Source organism: Enhydra lutris, unplaced genomic scaffold (genome assembly GCF_002288905.1).
Source record: "Enhydra lutris kenyoni isolate GAN:26980312 unplaced genomic scaffold, ASM228890v2 scaffoldscaffold35, whole genome shotgun sequence".
NCBI classification, from domain to species: domain Eukaryota; kingdom Metazoa; phylum Chordata; class Mammalia; order Carnivora; family Mustelidae; genus Enhydra; species Enhydra lutris.
Genome location: NW_019154119.1, coordinates 17,869,742 through 17,889,437, shown reverse-complemented (window position 1 = coordinate 17,889,437; position 19,696 = coordinate 17,869,742).

Sequence of the window (19,696 nt, the reverse complement as noted above, 5' to 3'; positions counted from 1 at the left end):
TGTCAGTCTCTTAGCTACTTTATTTCAATAGCCATACTCAAATTTATTTCTCAGACATGGATTCTTCCCCCTCTAGATCTAGCTGCATCTGCCTTGAGTCTGTAGATTTCCATGGGAGAGACAAAGCAATTTTTTCTCTATGTGAACTGTTCAAATATGACTGAAAGCAATTCAACAAAATTGTACCTGGTTTAACAAAGAGTACAAACGCCCTTTGGATTTGGTCTTCGTCATAAGGCTGAGTCTTAATCAGTCTGTCATGCTTAAAGCTGGAAAACTGAGAATCAGCTGAATATTCCAACCTTTCATTTCTTTCTTTCTTTTTTCCTACTTGTAAACTGGACAATTCTTCCCCAATTTCATCTCTTTCTCATCAACCTTCATCAAATGTAACCATTCACAAGAAACTGACGTCGGCCCAAGTCTGAATTCCCACTTACTTGACTAAACCTATGTATGGTCTTATCAGGAACATGTTTGTGTTCCAAGTTACTGTGGATGGCGGTTCCACTAAGGATTTCACTGTGACCTAATGGGGATCACCACCCCTACAAAGCGTGCTAAGAGTGTTCTTACTGTTCATAGGCCAACTCAGAAGCCAAGGTCACGAGTTTGGCTCATCACACCCAGTCAGGGGCCCAGACTAGTGGTGTTCCATCTGTGGCACATGCCTCCATAGTCTCAGGTTGGAAAAGAGGGTATGGTGACTAAAGTGCCAGTTATTGAAGCTTCTACTTGGAAGTGACAAGTGTCTTTTCCACCCACATGTTATTGGTCAAACCAAGTCCCATGACAAAGCCATCAGATACCAATGAGGTGAAGAAAGACAGTGCTCTCTTAGGGGAAAGTGGTAGATATTTTTAAACACAGAAAAGGGGAAAAAATAGTAGGAAACATTAGGGAAGACCTTTTTATGGATATACTGTTTTCATCAGAAAACCAGTTCAGTGTTAGTATTTGCTCTGTACCAGATATAAGAAACATGGCCCGGCCTCGAAGAGAAAGCCAATATGGAATGAGAGGATGGGGGGTTGTTGGCATGAGCCAGACAATGTCATAAGTGCTTTAACAGAAACATACCAAACTACCATTTGTAGGGCATAAAAATATTTATATTTCAGGATTTTTGAAGATTTCTTGAAGAAGTAGGACAGTAGATGCTGATTATGTTTTTTAGATGAAAATTTATTTGGGAGCTTTTAAAGTAAGGATTGGCATTCTCTCAAAAGCAGCATGCCAAGTAGCCAAACCGAGGTTTCCCAGGGCATGAGAGGAGTGCCAGGAAAGTAATAACTAACTTGAGAGGCTTGGCAGCGGGCATGGCAACCAACGAGCCTCATGTCAACATATGGTAAGGATCACTAATTACTGGGTTTGCTTTCCTCATCACAATTGGTTAGTTTGATTTTTAATCCATACCAGCAGGACTCAAACAACAGGAGTAGAATCACTTCAAGTTCATAATCACAAACCTCAACTGATACAGAATCCTGGCAATAAAATTATGTTTTCATGTCTTCTTGTTACTGAAAGCTCCACCATCTTCTCACATGCACCCTCATACTCACTGAAAATAGAAATCATCAGGCTCATAAAGCCTTATATTTCCACTTCCAAACCAATGACCTGTCTATACATGCTCCGACTTTTTTGTCTGCCCAACAATTAAAAAAGAAATCACATTCATACTTACACAAGCCCTTGAATTCTGTCTCCATTTCCCCTTCCCAGGGGCTTCAGCCTCCAGGGATTTCCTCTTTCTCTCGTACCTCATTAATTTCTATGGCATCACTCTCACTGGTAGACAGACACTGTCCTAGAATTTCCCATCTTAAAAAAAGAGTCATTGTTGGGCCTTATAGCATTTCTTAGCTAACAGATTATTTTTCTACTCCTGTTGTATGTTTCTTAAGAGTTCTCTATGATGCAGTGTCTATTGCTTCTACTTGCATCAGTTTTGAATCCAATATTGGGGCTTATTGTCCAGTGGCTCTTTTCAGTGAACTTCATGTCTTCTGGCCATTCTTTTACATCTCCTTTGCTAGATACTTTCATTCTACTAAACCCCTGGGGCTTGGAGTTTCTCCAACTTCAACACCATCTTATCTTCTTTCCTTACGCCTTTCTCTTAGAGGACTACATCAACTCTTATATTTTCTTAATTGATACAAATATGGGTTCATCAGTTATGTGTCCAAAATACATTCTGAATCCATTCTGTCGTCTCCACCCCAATTTATACCATCTTAATTTGGGCTACCATTAGTCCTCACTTGGATTATTAACAGGTACTTATTTGGGTCCTAACATATCTTCTCTAATTATCCTTCGACAGCAGTGCAAGTTATGTTCTTAAATTGTAAATGAGATCATATTACTGTTCTGTTTAAACTCCTCTGATATTTCCTTGCCTATCTCACTTCCCCCCTTGCCATGGCCTGACAATGCTGGGCATAGCCTGACCCCTTCCTAGCTCGCTGCCCCACCTCCTGCCACACTCCTGGTCACAACTCTCCAGCTACACCAGTTATCTTTCTGACCCTCAACTATATTGACTTGTTTTTCTTAACTGCCTTCCTCTGGGGCTTTATATGTGCTGTTACCTATGCCTTTAATGGTTTCTGTCTACCTTTCACTGAATTACTTTTACTTCTCATAGTTTGGCCCTCAGTTTAAATATTACTTTCTTGAAGAGAAATATAATGAAATATTACATTTCTTGAAGAGATGAATGAACTCATCTAATAGGTTCCTATTCATTATTTTTTAAAACTTAGCTACTTTTAAAAATTCAATACAGTTAATGCAATTTGCCAATGCTTTTATTCAATGGGCTGTTCTTTACTAATGGTGTTGCTGTCTTAAACAATGCACCAAACAGTTTCCTTCCTCTCTTCACCAGGACATACGCCCTAAAAGGGCAGAAGCCACCTGTCTTATACATGATTTTGCCCTCAGTGATGAGTACACAGCCTGGAACACAATAAATATTTGTTGAATAAATGAAACCTAAGAGCATGGCCCAAGGCCGAGGGTTGTTCCTGCTCCACCATCTGTGGCAATCAAATTAGATTGTTAGTGCAGTTTTAAAACTTGGAAATGCATTATATTTAGGTGCTAAATGCATTATATTTAGGTGCTACAAAAATGATGATGATTTTTTTCTCTCTCCCCTTGCTCCCTAACCTGGATTTAGAGGTTATCTGTAAGACTGAAATGAGTCGCATACTGACAAAGCAGATACTTCAAATCAATAGAAATCTTTACCAAGTCTTCATGTTACTTAGCAAATTAAAGAAGACTTCTACTTAGCATGGCTAAATATTAGTAAAGTATATTAAATAAAGATATATGTAGAATCTGCCAGCATAGGACATTAAAGATAACAGTGGGCAGTGGACCCAAGAATAGACAGTGTTTCTCCTAACTATACATTCTGTTGAGAACTACATGCTTAACGATTGAAACTTCTACACTTGTTAAAACAAGTCAGGTGGTTCCAAAAATGGTAGAAAAAGACTTCTGAACACTTACATTACCCCAGATTCTCAGGGATCCCAGGACTTCTGCTAACTGTAAAATGAGCCAAGATATAATCAAGAAAATGAAGACAAATACACAAATTGTGATAATCACAGACCCAAATCTTCTTACTCAGTAGATACACAAGCTGAGGAACCGGGAGTCACATGGCTGCTCAACTTGTATATCGTCTGAAACACAGTAGATACCTTCAGCATTTCATTCCCATTCACCTCTGTTCCAACTCAGGAACTCCTGGCCCACACAGTGGTACAAGGCAAAAGAACACATATAGAGCAGCCTTATATTTTGGGAGGCTGGCCCTTAAAAAAAAATGTTTTTTTAATTTAAGAAATTGGGCAGAGGCAGAAAGAGTTCATGTACCTTGTGTTGCCTTTTCTATAAAACTCAGCCCACCCCCAAGACTGCTGATTGCTCCTAACTCTCTATCATAGTCAGAGAAGCTGATCGATTTGAAGATTCAAACTCAAATTAGCAAAACAGCACCAGAGGACTACCTTGTACCCAGCACACATCAAGGGAGTGCTGTGCATGTCAATCTGAGCCTAGGATCAAATTTGAAAGACTGAAGTGAACAGCACCCAAGCATGTTATCCCAAGGATACCTGTAATCCTGGTAGAGGTAGCCTATCCAAGGATGAGAAACACATCAGGTAGTTGATAAAATACCGCTCTACTTAAAGCAAAAGGGTTAGGAGTGTCAACTTACAAAAAGACGGGGGGTGGTGGGGGAGAAAAGAAAGAAAAAAAAAAGAAAATATCTCTTATTGCAACATATGGGGTGTTGCCAAAACCCTATACCCAAGGTTAAATTCATCTCTTAAAATATTATATTTATCAAAGAATAATAAACAGAAACCTGACATTGATTTCAAGAAATCTGAAAAACAAGATGGGCAACTACGGGGAAAGGAAACCAACAGAACTTATCAAACATAGGAAATAACAATACAAATGAGAAATTTTAAGAATCAGTTGTTTGAAATAATGAAAAATGACAGAGCAAAATTATGACACATGAAAAGGAAGAGCTCAGACACCATAAAGGTGCCATCACAACAGACACTGAGGAAATGCAGGGTTAAACACCCATTACTTTTATAATCTCACTGGATGCAGAATTTTCTGTAAAAATTTTAAAGTCAAAATCGTAGCAAGATTGATTAGACTACTAATAAGAATAATGCTGTCAATATATTTTTTTCAAAATTTAAGAAAGGATATTTAATATAATCCAAAGCATAGACATATGTACCGCTACCTAATTTATTTTACATAACTTTAAAAAAATGCTGCTATCAAGATTTGAGAAAGCATAAAAATAAAAATATAACTCTCTGATTAAAAATTTTATTAAGTTTAATATTTTATTTTACTTTTAAAATCTGCAAATCTCATATGCTCGCCAGCACTTCAGTGTAGATCAAAGGTCTTGTCCTTGACCGGCCTTTGATCAGAATTCTGTATTGGTGTTTTTGAACCAATAACATAATGTCTGCGTTTCAGGTTTTGGTTTCTTAAAAGTGAAAAGTGAACCTGAAAATTTCTGGACAGCAATCTGAGTTCAGACACTTCGTGATGCAGGACTGGAGGGACCCTGGAAGAAGTGTGTAGGTATCATTAGCATTATGGGCTGTGGAGCAGGTCCAGCAGAAGCTGGAAGCTGCGGGCGGTGCTCCCTGCTGTAGATACCCACCACACTAAACAGCCCGGAGCAAGGAAGCCTGGAAGGGGAGAGATCAAGCAGCGCTCAGGTGGTGGTTCTTAGGGCCTGCGGTTCCCTGGGCACTCAACCCCCCTGGGAAGGAAGAGGTGGGGACCCCGAGTGCACCTGCAGAAGCTCTCCCCACCAAGGCAGCCAGAGAGATCTAGCACAACAAGGAAAGGGTGACAGAGAGAATCGGTGGGGGCAGCTGTCTCCTCAAGGCTGGAGCTCCACAGCTGGGAAAACCCTCGCTCAGGAGAAGGCCGAGGGATACTGCAGCTGTGGTCACCGCCACGCTCACCTGTGCTCCTGGCTCAGAGCAGGACGCAGCTGGGTAAACGCCCGGGCGCCACCTTGGCCCCCTTTGTGTAGTCACCCAACCAGAAAGAAAAGGTGAAAATGTGGCAGTAAGAAATTTTATACATGGCACTGAACACCTCTGTGCTTCTATTTTGCCCCTTTCACCAGACCACTAAAACTGTGTGCATTTCCTATGAATTATGGATTTGTCTAACAGTTTTGTTATTGTTGTTGTTGGGGGTTTTTCCATTGTAAAGAATCTCTTTCTGGTAATCAAAAATTCCTTAAAAATGCTATTTCAAAAACACCTTAGCTATTTTTAAAACATCTCATATGTGGCCAAGTAAAGATTTCTTAAAATGTGCTTGGTTTGTATTAAATCTTTTCAACATGAGTTTTTCAAAACAAAAAACTGTCAGAACCATTAATAAGAGTTTTATTTTATTTTTTTAAAGATTTTTAAATTATCTATTTGACAGACAGGGATCACAAGTAGGCGGAGAGGCAGGCAGAGAGAGAGGGAGGAAGCAGGCTCCCTGCTGAGCAGAGAGCCCCGTGGGGCTTGATTCCAGGACCCTGGGACCATGACCTGAGCCGAAGGCAGAGGCTTTAACCCACTAAGCCACCCAGGTGCCCTTATTAATAAGAGTTTTAAATAAAAAAATTTTAAATGGCTCAGAATGTTAAGAGAATGGAAAAAGAACAAATATATTGGAGTGCCTGGGTCGCTCAGTGGGTTAACCATCTGCCTTTGGCTCAGGTCATGATCCCAGGATCCTAGGATCCAGCCCCACCTAGGGCTCCTTGTTCAGTGGGAAGCCTGGTTCTCCCTCTCCCTCTCCTGCTCCCCCTGTTTGTGCTCTCTCTCTCTCTGTCAAATAAATAAATAAAATCTTTTAAAATTGGAAGGGGAGGTGAACCATGAAAGACTATGGACTCTGAAAAACAATCTGAGGGTTTTGAAGAGGTGGGGGGGGTGGGAGGCTGAGGGAACCAGATGCTGGGTATTAGAGAGGGCACGGATTGCGTGGAGCACTGGGTGTGGTGCAAAAACAATGAATACTGTTATGCTGAAAATAAATTTAAAAAATCATAATAAAAAGAACAAATATACTAAGAACTATTTGAAATAAAAAAGAAAAACAGTCCATTTGTAATTAGAAAAAATATCCTTAGATATACCAAATATATTAGGAACATGAATTAATTACAGATCAATTTTTAAAGGATGATTTGTTTAAATGTTGATAGTACTCAATTTTCCCACCAGAACATCGTATACTCCAGTCGTATTCACTTCTTTTTTTTCAAAAGGTCACTAAAATATTTTTGTGTTTATTGGATTTCGTAAGAGTATACACAGAAATACTACAAAACTTACACCTAGGTTCTTCATATTTCTACTCTTATTCTCAACATGGCCATTTTTAAAAAATTTTGTCTACCAAACACTTACTGCTGATTTCTAAGAAAATTTGTGAATTTTCCGTGTCTATTTTTTATCTGGCTATTTTACGTAGCTAACATTTTGAGTCTAATACTTGCTTCAGTTAATTCCCTTGAGATATTTAAAGTATAATTAGTGAATTGTATTTTAGTATAATTGATCTATAATTAATTCATATGATTAAAATGAGTCAAGCCAAATCTCTAATGGGAGGACTAGCTTTTGAGGAGAGTGTAGACCACAAGCTACGACAGAAGAGGTGACAGGTGTGTGCAGGAAGGAGGGACAGGAAAACACTGCTTAAAAGGCATGTGCTAAAATATTCCTGAATTTACCTGTATTTTTTAAACGAGCTTAAGTGATGTTTCTTTGTCATCTGCAATTGAGAATCTGGATGATAACTAATTAATATATGAAAAAAAGTCCAGCCTCTCTAGCAGTAAAAGTATTGGCAACGGTGTGCCCAGTCCGTACGACATGGCTGCTGAGAGCTTGAAACAGGATGAGTGCAGCTGAAGAGTGGAATTTTAATTATACTTAATGTTAGTCCATCTTAATTCATCTGTGGCTAGCAGCTACTCCTTTGGACGGTGCAGCTCTGAAATGATAAATTTTTATGTGAATTAAAACAATAAAAGACTTTTTTTATTACAAGGAGAAACATATTTGGAAACATGGTATTGGTGGGGAGCATGTGGTATGAATATGAAAATAATTGCCCCTGTTGGAGCACAAGTTGGTATAAAGTTTCCTTAAAATCATTTGTCAATTTGTATCAAGTTCATAACTTTGGCCCAGTGTCATCACTGTGACTTCAGAAGCTTCTAGGAATTAGTCCTACTAAAATAGTCAGAGATACTGATGCTAATTTGTGTATGAAAATTATTGTCATATGATTCATAATTTTTTAAAATCCAAAATACATTTAAATGACCAACCAATGAAATTATGGGTATTTGAAGAAGATTAACTATTACACATGCACTTCAAGTTAAGTCTGGGGGCATGAGTCATTTAATCGCAAAATATTTACAATATTGCCTATTTTATAAAAAGATACAATGTCCTCTCCCTGTCCCCCCTTGCATTCCCTATTACTTTCTCCCACAAATTAAACAAATAATATTAATAACTATCAGCTTTTCACAACAACTTAGAGAATATAGGATAATAAAACTCGCTTAAGATTGGTTCTAGCTTTTTAATTGCCAATTTAAGAAACCTTCAATAAAAGAATTTATAATAACATCATGAATGAAAATAAGCCTTCAAGTGTTAATAGCAATTTATACTTTACAAAGTAACCTCACATTTATTATCTCTTATCCTTCAGCAGCCTATAAAGATAAAGCTCAGTGGAACTAAGTTATTTGACCAAAATTATACATTTTGCAAGTAGGGCAACCCAAAAGAGACTTTAACTGTTACATTTGTTTTTGTTTAAACTGATGTTAAGTTTAATAAGGTCTCAGAGGTGATGTGAGTCTTTCTACTTCTGAATTTGAGTCTTTTGTCTGATAAACTATAATTATCTGGTAAATAATTAATCTACTCAAAAAGAAATTACACTGTCAGTTTGGAAAGTTGAATTCCTTTTGCAGCAGAAAGGATTCTCTGTACTTTTCATGCCTTTGGAGAGATTTTCAGTTAATCCCTGCAGACTATGCTCTCGAGAATGTTTTCTAGCCTGTCTGCACACAACTACTCTAAGAATAAAATAAAATTATTAGAGACAGAGACACAGATCATCTTGTGCAAACTGTGCCCACGCTCATCAGGTGAATGGTTTCTTCAGTCTTTAATATGCTCTCCTTCCTGCAATTAAATAGAGGCTGTATTAATCACCTGAATCACATTAGTCTCTGGGGGGTGATCAACGTGTTTAAGGAAGTGATTTACCCCCATTAGTTTACCTTAGGATCAAGCTTATTAGTAAAGCTTAAAATTGTTATGGTGCTTTACAAAAAAATAACTCAAGATATTTTATGAAAATTGTCTCCAGAGTTTTCCCAAACACTAACACGGTCTTCTTTTTATGCTAAGTCCAATTTCCAGATGGGGAAGATTTGTTTAAAGGCTCGAATTATTCTGTCATCGACTGTTAAGTTTAGGGCAGAAGATGAAGAGCAGATGGCCTGACCTTGCCACATTGCAAATGAGAACACAGGCTAGAGCAGTGAGGTGGCCGGCCCAAGGTCACACATTCGGGTCTCAGGGATGACAGTGGGAACCTGTTCTAAATCCCTGCTTGTTGTTTGTTATTGAGCAAAGGCAAACCAACCCACCTTTCCTAAGTTCCAGAAAAATGCATTTTCAGTCGGCTCTGTAATTAAAAACACATCTTTTTTTTTTTTAAGATTTTATTTATTTATTTGACCGACAGAGATCACAAGTAGGCAGAGAGGCAGGCAGAGAGAGAGAGAGAAAGGAGGAAGCAGGCTCCCCGCTGAGCAGAGAGCCCAATGTGGGGCTCAATCCCAGGACCCTGAGATCATGAACGAAGGCAAAGGATTTAACCCACTGAGCCACCCTGGCGCCCCTAAAAACACATCTTAAAATACTTCTTTTCCCCTCAATTCTGTCATAGCATGCCTTTTGTTTGAGATGAAGACATTGGAAGCCACTTATTGGATCTTCAGATGTGACATTTCCAAAAATCAGTAAATAATGTTAGTGGTTTGGTGTTCGCTCTCTTTTCTACCACTCACAGAGAACACAGAAGTTGCTCTATCTTTAGGTTGAATATCTTCTTACCTAATAATGAAAGTATTATTTCTCAAGGGTGTATGGTTCTTTATATAAGGACATACACTATCCCATTTTAAGATGCTTAGTTTTGCATCAATAGATAATTCAAATGGGAACGTGGTCTGGAAACAGGGCCTGCTGTAACAAAGACTCCCAGGATGGAGTGTTCGCTTTGTCATGGGGCAGGTCCAGTAGATGCTTGGGGTAGGCTGGACGTGCAGTGATAAACTGAGAGTACCGGCTTAACAAATGACCCATGTTTTGCTATAATGAAACAAGTGGCAAAACTACCATTTCCATTAACTTGAAAAAAAAAAAGTACCAAATTAACCTATGCATGCAGATAAAATTTCTAGGCTGAATGCTGAAAGTGCTGATTGGCTTCTGTTAATTGCATATGGTAAGATACAGTATGTTGAAGATGAGCCGCAGAGAGAACTAGTCAGTGCGAGCAGAACTTCCAATCCAGACTCACTAGCTTGAAAATAAAACTGTTTCAAATTTTTGGGCTCACCTGCTGGTACAAGGCTCTCAAAGTAAGAGATGGCCTTGGGGTAAAGAGTAAATCAAGAATGTAGTCATAAGACCCTATTTAAGACCCCAGTGCAGTAGAGTCTCTCAACGAGGAGAAAGCACTTCTAAAAATCTTAAAAGTGTTGCTTCACTGCAACTATACACTTGGCCCAGAGTAGGAAGTGTTCACTCCAACAGAAGTAAGGACATAGCTTCTGGGGCGTGAAGTGAGTCACAACTGGATTCAGTCAAAAGCCCACAAAATTTCCAAAGGTGTTGTACAAGTTTGGACTGAAAGAGGGAGAAATCATTAAAAAGGAAAGATACCTCTGGGATTCTCAGCTTCCCACAGCCAAGAAAGGCTAAGGAGAGTGAACACATGGGCTATTTCTTATAGGAAAAAAAGATGTTTCAGAAGGAAGAATCCCAGAGGAAAGACCCAAAACCCATGAAAAATCATGAATTAGAGAACTACTTCTGAGAGGGAGAATTGGCCCCAATCCAGGAAGATTCCCTGCTCCCAGACCCAGGCTCTGACATGATCAGCTGGATTTCAGAATTGCTATGGACAAGAGAACCCTATGCGCCTCCTGTCCTGACCTTTCCTATTCAAACTTTCCATTGCAGTGATCTTGTCTCCATATTACCATTGTATGCAGATGTGTGAAAGATTACATATCTTTATAATTCACAAATCTCTAGGTCAAAGACAGAAGCATCCACATAGCCTACTCCACATTTGGGCCTGATGTAGATCATGAGATCATGGACTTCAAACTCATTGTTGTGACCTGATGAGTTTTGGATGGAGTTCTTATTAGGGAATGAGCGTCTTTTGCATATGGAGAGGAGTGAATCATTGGGGCAAGAGGGTAGACTGCTGTAGACTGATACACCAATGGTGCCCAGTGAATCAAACCTCTCAGTACCCATACCATTGTATAATCAGCTCTCAAACAGTCTGGGCTTGGCCATGGAACTCACTCTGGGCAATGGGCAGACAACAGCGAATATGTTGCAAGGAAATGCTTGATAAGCTGCCATTTTATTGGAATCTTGCTTTTCTGGAATACTGCTACTGCTGCATGAGGAACCCCAGCCATGCCCTGCCCTCTTAAGGACAAAACACTGTAAGGAGAAGAAATCCAAGTTGAGCCAGTCCCAAGCTATGACCTAGCTTCATATGAGGTAACCCATGTAAGTCCAGTAAGAGAACTGCCAGCCACCCCATGACAAACGATAAATTATTGTTTTAAGCACTAGGATCTGGGACAGTTTTCTACTCAGCAAGACATAACTGGAATAAGAACTTTTAATAGCAACAGAAGAAGCTGGGAGAAAATGAGAAACATCTTTAAAATTGCTGTGGAAAAAGTCATTTTTCACCTGGAATCCTATTTGTATTCAAACCATCCATTAAGCAAATGCATGGGATGTTTTAAAATAAATCAACATTTTCCTTTCCACATGCTCTTTTTTGGAAGATGAACTTAAAAAAGTGAGGAATTAAACCATGAAAGAGGAAGAGATGGATTTCAAGAGAGGAATATTTAACCCCAAGGGGGAAAAATATGAATAGGCAAATTCCCCAGAAAACTATAAAGGGAATTCCTATGGGTACAGCTAGGCACATGTCTAGCTCATTAGAGGAGAACAACAGAAGACTCCTAACTCTCTCATTAGAGGAGAACAACAGAAGACTCCAGGAAAAAAAGAAAAATTCAATATGCTAAGGTAAGATTTACCCTCCAGTTAGGGAGGTGTAGAATGCATTATTTATGACTACTTAGAAATCTAAATGGGTAAAAGAGATGAAGTATTAAAACAAAATGAAATGTACAAGAAGGATCATCATAAAGCACAGGGATCATCACTATCTTTGGAAGGAGTTTGTAGACATATCTATATGAGGATACATATCTGCACTGGTGGGGGATCGTGTCGGTGAGTTGATTCCCCATCTTCCATAATAGGAGGTCAATAGGTAACAGCTAGAATGGAAAAATCAAGACATGGAAGCATATGGTGGCTTTATAGAACTCTGAGTCACTACCATACGAAAAATCAGCTAGAAGCTTCTAGGCTGGAATGGCCACCTCTTAGAGGTGGGAATAGAAATGAGAGAAGTGGAACCCAGGCTCCAGTTTTTGTTATAAACATCATAGTGCTACCAGATTGTAAAACGATGTGCTTTGAACATCATTGACTACGTTAAAAGAAAATTTTTTTAATCTAAATATCTGTACTTGCGATGAAAATTTACAACCAGTACCAAAGTTAAGAGAGTTCTTCTTTTTTTTTTTTTTTTCTCTTAGATGATAGTCCAAGGATGCTTTGGCGAGAGGGATAAGAATAGCAAATGGAAGCATAGCACATGGTCCAGAAAACACAAATTCTAGAAAGGGTGGCAAGCATTATCTTTACCAATTCACTTGCTGCATGTCCAGGCTGAACGTCTAGGGCAGGGCACAGCATGTCAGTCCAAGTTTCAGGACTGTCTGGAGCTAAAGAATGTAAGTGAGCAAGGGGAGAGGTAGACTCTGGGACACGGGCTTAGGCTGTCCTTTTATAAGCTTTCAGAGGATGACTGAAATCAGATCCTTGACCAGAATTTATGGTAGTTGAGAAAATGGAATACCATGAGATCATGAAACAAGGGATAATTAAATTTCAACTGCTGGGGGAGGAAGACAGGTCATCTTGAAGGCACAGGGGGAAAATGAGGGGACAGGCCAGGGAGGCAGACGAGAGATTTACAGAGGGTGATCCATGAAGCCCAGGGTCCAGATGAACAACCCACAGAGGACAGCAGCAGCTGCCACTCTGGACTGTCACTCCATTTAAAATCTCTGTTACATATGAAATCACCTCAATTAAATAAGTGTGTACAGCATAATCATGTGCTGCCACCCCTTCATTTTCTAAACTGTTGTCCCCAGGACAGAGGTCAGAGAACAGAAAGAATGTCTACTGTAAAATAAATCAGAGACACCCTGGTCTACTGCTCCTGCATCTGTCAAAGTGTGCCCTGGTTTCTACAATCTCCTCCAAGGAGAATAGCCTACCTGGTTCTTCAGGAAGGTCAGCCAACTTCTCAGGTATTTTCAGGTCAGGCATTGGTTTATTCCCATATTCAACAAGTATTATTGATCATCTACTAAAATAGGTGCAACTTCCACACTCATGGGTGTATCATTCAAGGGGTGGACACAGACAAAAAACAAATAGACACACAAGCAACCCATTGAGTGTTACATGGAGAAGTACAGACAACAAGATTTTTCAGGCAGCCTTCCAGTGTGGCCTCTGATGATACCCACCTCAGGGAATTCACACTCTATGCCGTCCTCAGTCCTTGGGTGTTGATAAGTCATTCATTGCTAGAAATAACCTATGGAAGAAGTGATAGACTATCACTTCTATTATTATATTATAAAGGAATCTTACTTCTGCTTACTCAAACTCACTCTCTCTCTGGCTCTTTGCACACATTTGCTCTGATGAAGCAAGCTGCCATGTTGTGAGTTTCCCTATGGATAGGCAAGAACCTGAGGGTGGCCAGTGAGGAAGAGGCCATCAGTTCAATGTCCTTGAAGGAGCTGAATATCACCAGTCACCACATGAATGAGCTTGGGATCAGACCCTTCCTCAGCCATGCCTTCAGAAGAGAGAATCTGTAGCCCCTTTCAATATCTTGTAGGCAGACTTGCAAGATCCTGATGCAAAGGGCCCAGCTGTATCATCTCTGGGTCCACAGAAACGATTAGAAAGACAAAAGTGTATGGTTTTAAGTTACTGAGTTTGGGGGTAATTTTTACACAGCAATAAATAATTAGTGCAGTTACACATAATATTTGTCACTTTCTTGTCTTAACCTATTCAGACAATCTTTGTCTTTTAACTGAAGGATTTAGTACCTTCTGCTTTAATACAACTGCTTTTATATTGTGGGTTAACTTGACCATTTCACTTTGTTCTTTCTATGTGACCTAATTGTTCTCTGCTCCTTTATCTCCTTTCTTGCCTTGTTTGGTTTGATGGAGAATTTTATCATTCCGCTTTTTTGCCTCTTTAACAGTGTGGAAACTATATGATACTGTCTAATTTGTCAAAGTACACTGTCACCACTTTCTCTGCTCTTAGATAAGGACCTTTAAGTATAGGACACATAACTACTTCAGGCTGTGTACATATCATTAATCTATGTAACTGAATCTCTGTTGTATATTGATTTCCCACATTCTCATTCCTCATACCCTGTTTTGTGGGGTACCTGCTTACTTTTATGTGCTGATCATATTTAAGACTATTTCTAGGAAAAAGTTGAAGTATATGAAAATGGAATATTTCTTAACTGAAGATTTTCCTTCCTTTTCAATGGCTATGGGAGAAATGTCCTAGGAGTACTTTAATTCCATATTCGAGGTTTGAGATTTTCTGGAAGACCCAGGAGATGCAAGCACAGGTTGGTACCCACATGATCACTGATTAACTTCAGATTCCTACTTTATTTGTGGTTGAAGTCACTTTGCATACCACCTAAAAGCATGGCTGGGCATTGGGCAGACACTTCGTGTAAATTTCTCCATCCCATAATGTTGTTATCACAGATGTTTCTTCTTGATTAGCTGTCACCCTCAAGGAAAAGCCTATGCGAGTGTAAGGTTTATATCTTCAGGGTATCACCTACTCTTAGATTTTAGCTTACTTATTTCTTATTATGTTATTAGCTCTCTGATGTTTTCAGAATTTTCTCACTCTTAATCTGGCATTTTCACAACTGCTGTCCACTATGAAAGGATTTATTTTAATTACCTAACCTGCCATTTCTAGAACAGAAAGTCTCTTTATCTATAATTTTCATAAAAAATACTTTTCACAGGAAAATCAGTTAAGGGGTCACCGGGTGGCTCAGTTGAATAAGTGTCTGACTCTGGATTTCTGCTCAGGTCTTAATCTCACAGCATGAGTTCAAGCCCTGAGTTGGGCTCCACATCATTGTGGAGCCTAGTTAAAAAAAAAAAAAAAAAAAAAAAAAGGAAAAAGAAAATCAAGTAGATTGAGTCCCTTGTATATTATGGTTTTGTCACTATTATAATTAGTATATTTGTTTACATCTTATTTGTCTTTGCTGGCAAGGAAATTGTATCCTTTTTCATATGATACTGACATATCTAGTAACTTAGCTAAACTATCACTAATTGTGAAAGGTTGTTTTTAGACTTTCATAAATTTTGTATGTAGACAACTATCTCTGTAAATATGAACTTTATTATGGGGTGCCTGGATGGCTCAGTGAACTCACTGGGTGTTCAACTCTTGATTCAGGCTCAGGTCATGATCTCAGAGTCATTACATCGAGACGGAGTCTGCCTGAGATTCTCTCTCCCTCTCCCTCTGTCCCCCTTCCTGTGCACATACATTCTCTCTCTCAAATAAATAGATAATCTTTGAAAAAATTTTGCTACTATACTGCCAATTATTATTAAGATTTTTATTTCTTTTTGTTTTTTGTTATTATAGTGCATTTTCTGATACCTGAAGAAACTGCTGAAGAATAAAGTGTGGTGATAATAAGAATTTCTATCTTTTCCTAAATTTAATGCAAATTTTTCCATCATTTACCAGTAAGTATGATGTTTACTATAGATTTGTGATAGATGCTTTTTTGTAGTAAAAATAAAAACAAATGAACAAAAAAACCCTTGCATTTTTGTATCCAACTTAAAAATTTAAAAAAGTCTAGAATGTTCAGAGAATTTCCTAAGTCATTTCTTCATCTATTAAAATGATGGTATTTTTCCTTCAAATCTATAATATATCATGCTGATAGATATTTTGATATTAAGTCATCAATGTGTTACTTAGATACACCCTATCTGATCATTTTAATGCCATGCCAGATTGAATTTAATGGAATTGTATTTAGAATTTCTATATACCGGGGTGCCTGGGTGGCTCAGTGGGTTGGGCCTCTGCCTTCGGCTCGGGTCGTGATCTCGGGGTCCTGGGATCGAGCCCCGCATTCGGCTCTCTGCTCAGTGGGGAGCCTGCTTCACCCTCTCTCTCTGCCTGCCTCTCTGCCTGCTTGTGATCTCTCTGTCAAATAAATAAATAAAATCTTTGAAAAGAAAAAGAATTTCTATATAGAAATTTCTATATAGAAATTCTATAAAGAATTTCCATTCTTCAAAGATGAAGCTCATGACTTTCTTTCCTAATGAAAATAACAATAATAATAATAATAATTAACCTAATCACAGGCAGAGCTAGGAATTTCTCTGTTCTCCTATTTTTCTATCCAGTTGACAGTGCTGACTGGAAGTAGGCTCTGTATTTTTCTTAGGAAACTCTTTTATTAACAGACAGCTCTAAAGGAATCCACAAAACAGAAGTCCCTTTCCAAATGAGAATTACCTCCCTTTAAAAAAACAGAAGGGATTTATATTTACATTAAATAAACCATTTGTCCTTGGGAATTTTCATTATCTTTATAATGATGTGTCTTTTTAATCAATAATATAATATTCATTTCTATTTGTTACATTCTTGTATTTTTCTGATCCTTATCTTAGAAATATTTTAAAATTTTCTTGTTGTAGGTCATATATATCCTAAGTTTATTCTTAAGTTGTTTTGTTGTTTTTGTTCATGGGCTTTATTTCTTCCACCGTGTGTGTGTGTGTGTGTGTGTGTGTGTGTGTGTGTGTGTGTGTGTATTACATGTAAATAGATATATTTACAAATGGAAGCTATAATAACCCCCCTCTTCGTTCTATATTGCATATATCCCTAGCATTAACTGAATTTTCTTCCTGTCTGTTTATGGTATTTTTCATATAGGAATATAAACACATCATTCATCAAGAGGCACTTCTATTGCTTGCTTTTAAAGTGTTATGTCACTGGTTTCCTTCTCTTATCTAGTTGCACAGGCCAGTTTCAGGAAGTGATCATGAGCAAATACTGACTGGGTTCAGGGGACAGAAAAATAAATGAGATGTTCTAGGTTCCTGTCTTCAGGGGGTTGAATACAAGGTTGGAACTTAAAGAGCCTGAACAAAGGTTAAGACTGTCACTTACCAGGGCGCCTGGGTGGCTCAGTAGGTTAAAGCCTCTGCCTTCGGCTCAGGTCAGGATCCCAGGGTTCTGGGATCAAGCCCCACATTGGGCTCTCTGCTCAGCAGTGAGCCTGCTTCCCCCCATCTCTCTCTCTCCGCCTGCCTCTCTGCCTACTTGTGATCTCTGTCTGTCAAATAAATTAAAAAAAAATCTTAAAAAAAAAAAAAAAGATTGTCACTTACCCACCTTTGTTTTTCTGTGTAGCACACTTTGCAACCTGTCATTTATTGCCTAATTGCTTGGGAGTTTTGGTTTCTCTCCCCCATAAATATGCACTCTCCTGGGGCAATGATTCTGTGTTTGAGGTCGTCACCATCTCTGTAGGGCCTAGAAAATGTAGGCATTTCCTCAATATTTGGTGATGAATTAAAACAGAGGTGGGCAAATTAGAGTCATAAGCCAAATCCAGCCGGGGAACAGCTTTTGTAAATGAAGTTTTAGGGGAACGCTTCTTTTCCCACTGCTTTGCACATTTTCTGGGGTTGCCTTTGTGCTGCTGGGCAAAGTTGAATGACTGCTTCAGAAACTTTGCAGCTTACAAAACCTTAAACAGTTGCTGTCCCCTGATAGAAAAAGTCCAGTGACCTCCAGGCTGAAGAACAGAGATCTGAAAACAAGCTCTTGCTTCATAACGAGCCCCTGGAATCAAATTCAGTTGCAATCTGGGAGAATGATGTGTTTTACTCCCAGTGTAATCAAAGGTGACAGAACCTGCTTTCTTTCCACCAAGGATTCCACAATTTTCCCGCTCAGTTTGCGGGCCAGCTCAGTTTCCTCAGGGGAATGCTGCCTCTCACAAGGCACAGATCTCACTGTGCTGCTGCCTGGTGAGCAGGGATGGAGGGAGGACAAGGGGCAGGGGTGGTGGAGAAATCCCAGACACTCCCCCCCCACCCCACCCCCGCCAAGATGGAGAAGCAGCCAGGGCCAGGCAGAGCTCCTGCCCCCCTAGGGAACAGGTTCCCTCTCCTCCCCCAGCCCCGACCCCAGGCCACCTCCGGATTCCCAGACCCAGTCTGGGGTTCCCAGCCCCCGCTCCGACCTCCGGGCTCCCAAGCCCTCTCCTGGGTCCCCCGGCAGCCCTGGGTTAGCTCCACCAGGGATCCAGTAAATGTCACTCCACAGTTCGCCCCATGACCAAATTAGTCCTCGCCCGTGTCAGCGGCCGGCTGTCTGGCAGCCGTCACTTGCCAGCGGGGCTGCGTGGCCGGGGAAGCCTGTTTACTCCGAAACAGCACAGGCCTCGTGCTTCTGAGGAAGCCCAGACCCCAGGCGGAATTCAGGAGGGACGGCCGAGCTAGGCCTGCTGGCTTCGCTACCAAATAAGGCCGCTGGTGAGCTGGGCGCTGCTCAGGTCTGGGCTCCATGGGGGAGCACCTCCAGCCCTGGGGTTGGGGCACGGTGAGGGCTTCAGAGTCTGACCCAAGACCTCGTGCCCTGGAGCCCGGGACTGCAGGCCCAGGGGCCGCTGCACCTGCCTTCCCACCGCCGCCCCCTCCCGACGAAGCCCCCTCCCCCGCTGAGACCCGCGGTGGCTCTGCGGGCGCGGCAACCTTGGCGCACCAGGCCTCCTCCCTTGTGCCACGCTGCGCCCCGTCTTGGCTCCCCCGAGGGCTTCACCCCTCATTCGCACTGACGGGGAGTCAGCGAATCGACTCTGCTCGGGGATTTACAGCATTTGTCCACAGTGAGGAGACCAAGAATATGAGCACCACACACACGTATCACACACACACAACAGACAGACACACACGCCACATACGTATACACACCACACACCCACATACATGTACACACATGCCACAGACACAGCCATGCCCCATACATGTACATTCCACACACACCACATATACCGCACACATACACACACCACACACATCACACAGACATGCCACATACACACAGCACACAGCACATGTGTACACACACATACACGCCCACATGCATACCACATACATGCATACCACAGCACAGATATATAGAGCACATACACATACCCCACATACATACCATATCTGGGAACACCACACACACCACATTACAGATGCAGAGACTACACACACACACACACACACACACACAGCATGGATAGGTGCATCTCTGTCTACCACTCACCCGGCATGTGGGCCTGGAGGGCAAGGGCTGGGAACTGTGGTCTATGAGAAGTGCTGAGTTCAAAGCCAGAAGAGTACACCTGCACCGTAAGTCAGGCAAGTGGGGCCCAAACACCAGTGGGGAGCAAGGAGCAGAAGCGGTCAGTTAGTTCTGAGAAACTGAGCCTGTGTTCCAGAACACCTTGCACTCAGCTGCAGAGGAAC